Below are 5,115 nucleotides of genomic sequence, written 5' to 3'. Positions count from 1 at the left end.
GCGGCAGCGCCTCCTCCGCGCCGCCCGCGCAGCGCCGCCGCCCCCGCGCGCCCCCTGCTGCCGGGAGGCCGCGGGCACAGCCCGGGGGCGGCCTGAGCCCAGCGCGAGAGGCGCGGGCTTCCCATTGGCTCGCCACGACTGTTTTGGGAAGCGCTGCTTCTGATTGGAGGCGGCTGGGAAGCTCTTGGCTGCTGATTGGTTGCCTGCCTGCGGCACTCCTTTCTTTCCCCTTCAGCGGGCCGGACTCCCCCCGCCCGGTTTGTGGCCCTGTGCGGGAGGTGCCGTGTGGCCGGTCGTGCAGACACCGGTACGACCGAGCCCGGAGCCGCTACTACCCGGAGCCGCTGCGCCCCTTTAAGGCACTGGTTGGCTCTCCCGGAAGCCGCCTGACGTGAGCAGCTGGCGGGATTCCTTCCGCCCAGTGACGTCACTCCTGGCCGAGAAGGAGCTGCGCGTGCGCGTTCCGCCGTGCGCGCGCCCCTCTGCCGGGAGGGCGGTGGGGCCGCCGGGTCGTGCTCAGCCGAGGGGAGCGCGAGTGAGCCCCGGGGCTCGGTGTGAGCTGGGGTTTCTCATGTCGGAATCCACAAAATAAAAATGCCTTTGCCCGATTAATGTCCCTGAGTGAGCACGAGGCCCAAGGAGCGCTGTGTTGTCGTTCATATAAGCCTCGGCGGGGACACCATCCCTGGGCCAGGCAATAGCGCCATCCCTGGGCTGAGCAGGTGGCACACTTCCCCTGCCCACGGAACGGCCGGATTGGCTCTAATGAGAGGAATTGGGTTTTCCCCTCTCTGTGAACATCGTTATGTTCGATAGTATCGTGAGGAACATTGTGAAGGGTCTGGAGAGGAAGCCATTTGAGGAGTACCTGAGGTCACTTGGCTTGTTCAGCCTGGAGGAGACTGAAGGCAGGCATTATTGTGGTCTTTGAGCTTCTCCATCAGGGCCAGTGGAGGGGCAGACACTGATCTCTGCTCTGGTGACCAGTGGCGGCACTCAAGGGAATGGCTGAAGTTGTGTCAGGGAAAGTTTAGGTTGGATAGAAGGAAAATGTTCTCCCCCAGAGGGTAATTGGGCACTGAAGAGACTCCCTAGGAAAGTGATCACCGCACCAAGTCTGACAGAGCCCAAGGAATGTTTGGACAGGGCCCTCAGGCCCATGGTGGGATTCTTGGGGCAGTCCTGTGTAGAACCAGGAGCTGAACTCAGTGATTTTTGTGGGTTCTTTACAACTAAGGATTTTCTGATTCTGTTTCCTTTTATTCAGCAACATTAGTGATGGCGATGTCAGTAGTGCAGTTGACCAGTCTTGTACAGATGCCCCCACAAATACTGTGGTCACTGATGTGACCTGTATGGTAGGACTGCATAAAGAAACCTTTAGAAGTTCTAACCAGTACAGTATGAAGATTAAACTGCCACTAATCAAGACAGGAAGGAATGCAGCCAAGTAGTAGTTTATCAGGTGAAGTTATGCTGATGGAAAGTTTGTTGACCTTGTGAGACCTAAAACATTAATTATTAATAAATTAATGTATTAAACATTGTTCCAGTCTAATTACCCTAGAGAAACTGAGTCCAAATTGTTGAAATGTTGCCTTGAGGCTTTCCTCAGCTCCAAAGGGTGAATTACCCCCTGCTGATCTTAGCCCAGTGATTTTTGAGACTCTGACAATTCAATCACAGCAGTCAAATATTAAATTGTGGTGCTTAAGCGTATGGTATGGCATTTAACAGATCCCTGAGAGTCATGGTGAAATTGGCCCTTTGCTTACTGCAGGATCTAAAGGGACATGAGAGAAACAGAAAAAGTGATCATGCATAGAGGAACAGTTATATCCATGGATCATAAACCATGAAATAGACCATAAAATGGTAAGAAGGCTTGTCCAATTCCAAATTATGATTGTTTAAACACTAAGCAGTTTAAGAAAGCAAGCAGTGTGATCATTCTCATCCAGAGCAACAAACCACTGCTGAGGCAAAACCTTTTGGCTGGTAGTAACACCATGGAAATATTAATCTTAGCTGTTAATCCTTTTGATTTCTAGGTATTACATAAATCATGCTGATTTTTCCAAGACTGCTCTTAGATTTGCTGCATATTATTCACCTGGAGAGAATGGCCTGTTGGGGATTCCTGACTGCTTTGGGAATATTTCAGATGTAATACAGACTGCAAATGTGAGCTTGAAAATCATATCAGGTAAAGTTCAGTTAATAAAATGTCTACATAAATATGCTGCCTTTCAAACTGTTAGAAAACAAAATAAATTTTGGGTTAGAATTAGGAGGTTATTGAACAAGTACCTGACTTTAAAAGTTACATTCCCATAAAATCTGGAATAAATTTATGAAACAAAGCAAATAAAGGGATTTCTCTTGAACTCTAAACATACTTTTGGAGAGGAGACAAAAGCAGTCTGACTTTTTATAATTCAACTATTATAAATTGTTTTGGAACCCATATTTATTATGTGCTCTCTGATCAAGAGGATTACATGGGTGTGAGTGATAGTTCCAGATGAGTGGAAGACAAGCATGTTTTTCCAGTGTATTCCTTAATCTGCAGCATGGCAAGTCCCTATCATGCAACACTTTCTGACATGAGGATTACAGTTCACTGGAATTTCTGATGTGCATAATATTTATGTATGGAGATAATTTGAGGAATGTACTCCCTTCAAAACACTTTTGATTTTGCTGTTTAAGTTTTCTTTTTTTCAATTTGAATCAAGTTCTTGAACTTTCCCAGGCTCAGAATTACATACTAAATATATGGCTGGTGACATTGCTCTCTTTCCTCAAACAGTGGTTATGGAATATATGGTTATTCCAGCTCTGCATGTGTCATGGGCAGGAAAAAAATATTTTTGAATAATTAAACTAGAAAATTTCCATTTTTTTCCTTTAAACATCTCTAAAAATAGTCAGATGTGATCAGACATGAATTTATGTTATTATTACTACCCAAGGAAATATTCCACAACAAAGAATCTATACAGTCTATACATTTCACCAAAACAGAGCTTTATACAAAGCAAGAGTATGAAAAGGAAAGCCCCTTTGGTGAAGTCATACTTGGGGTGTTGACCTGCATTAACCAAAGTGAAATACTTGAACCATATTAAAATCTATGAGAAGAGAAACCTGCAAAATGAAACTGAACTAAATTAGATATGCACAATTCTCTCCCAAAGGTGACTTAACTGAAATACTGCTGTTTAGTCAAGGTAATTATGTGTATGTGAAATATAGTTTAGTGTAATCCATTCTAAGAGTCACTTTGCAGTGGCTGTGTTCAGTTTGCTGCCACACTTGGCACAGCTCTTTGCTCAGGATGCCCAGAGGTGAGTGAGCATTTCTCTGGCCAGAACAGGAGGAGCTGTGGCACATTCCTGTGGCTGGCCAGCATGTGGAGGAGGACTCTCACTAAAGGTACTGCCAGGATTAGGGTTTGTGTCTGCTTTTTTGTTGGTAGTGATGGATTTTTAATATCTCTGTGATTAAAAAAATTGAGTATAGCATGCAAGTTATGCTCTTTGTGGTACTTTATTTGTTCTGTCATGTGCATACCATGCTTTTGAAAACCCTGACCCACTGCCTCATTGAAACAGCTTTTTCTTTTTAAATGCTAACAAAATTATACATTATAATTTCCAGCATTTACCAGTCAAATTATGGGTTTGAGCCATGAAAATAGGATGGCTTTTACTTTAGCAGAAGCTACACCAGTCTGTATGTTTTTCTAAATCCATACAAGAAAAAATATCCTATAGCAGACACCACTTACTTGTGTATGAATGAAGAGCTTGTGATGGTTTTTTTTTTTTACTTTTTTGCTTATTCTTTCATAAACATCTATATATTATAACTTGGTTACCCTCTGACTTGAGCTAAATTGTATCAGTATCTTCTAGCTGCACAAATGGGACGCTGCAAAGCTGTGTTTGTGACTTGTCAGTCCAACAACCCTTGAAGTTCAATTGCTCTTTACATACAACTCCTGCCCTGGCAGAGACTGATTTCTGCTGTCGCTGGGAGATTGACGGTGGTGGAGGGAGCAGAGTATTGACAACAGTCACAGGACAAGTTAAACTGTAACTTTTGTGGTATGAACCCGAGGTTGCTGATGAACCTTTAGTTTCCTTGGGAAACGATTAACATTTTAAAAATTAAATTAAGATTTCTTGCATGTTAAAATTGTGTTGGAATTGGTGGAAGGCACTGAAACACCTGTAGGTTTTTTACAACAAATAAAATCCAGGATAGATTTCAATGTCTCAATGGTAATCCGCGGCAAAAATTAACCCTGTTAAAGAGCCGCTCCGTCCCGCCTGGCCGGGATTTTCTCACTCGATCCCAGGGGAATTTCGGGCCAGCAGGGGGAGCGAGTCCCTCCCGGGGCGTGTCTGACCCGGCCTCGACAGGTGAGGAACAACCGAAGGTGCAACCTTCAAAAGGATGGCTTGAATTATAAAGTAATAATAATTTTAAAAAGTCAAGCCGTTTCAGTGCAGTGTTTGAGCACACAGAAAGCAGACATACTGAGCAGGGCTAAGCTGGGATATGGATGTCAGCCACCATCAGGAGCATCAGCTTCAGGCCTCAGGATAGCCTCAGAGAGAGTCATGAGTAAAATACGTTGCATTGTGACAGAGTCATGGATGGCTGCTCTAATGTGAGCAGAAGAAACACAAAACCGTTTTTCAAATGGGTGAATGGCTAGAGATCTTCTGTTAGCCAGAAATAAAACAAAAAGTGTGTGGGGTACTGCCAGTCTCTGTGTTTAAACCTTCTCTAAAGGGTGGTAACAATTATAATGGCCAGGTGGGAGATGGATCCAGGTTTTTTTCCCCAGCTAGCTTTACTCTCTGAGGTATCTAAGTTGCTCAAACCTCTCAGTATGTTTGGCACCAAATCAAACTGCACCATCTCACTTTGGCAGGGGGGTGGATAAGAGACAGAATCATTTGGCTGTGGGTGGTGTTACAGCTTAGACTGTCTCCTGATGGTGACACAGACACTTGGACAGGAAAAGGGGCAAAACTGAAACCATTCCTGAAAATGCCTCTACAGCAAATAGCCAAACCATCTCTTCCAGCATACTGATCT

Source organism: Melospiza melodia, chromosome 18 (genome assembly GCF_035770615.1).
Source record: "Melospiza melodia melodia isolate bMelMel2 chromosome 18, bMelMel2.pri, whole genome shotgun sequence".
NCBI lineage: Eukaryota > Metazoa > Chordata > Aves > Passeriformes > Passerellidae > Melospiza > Melospiza melodia.
Note: the sequence above shows the minus strand (reverse complement) of the source record.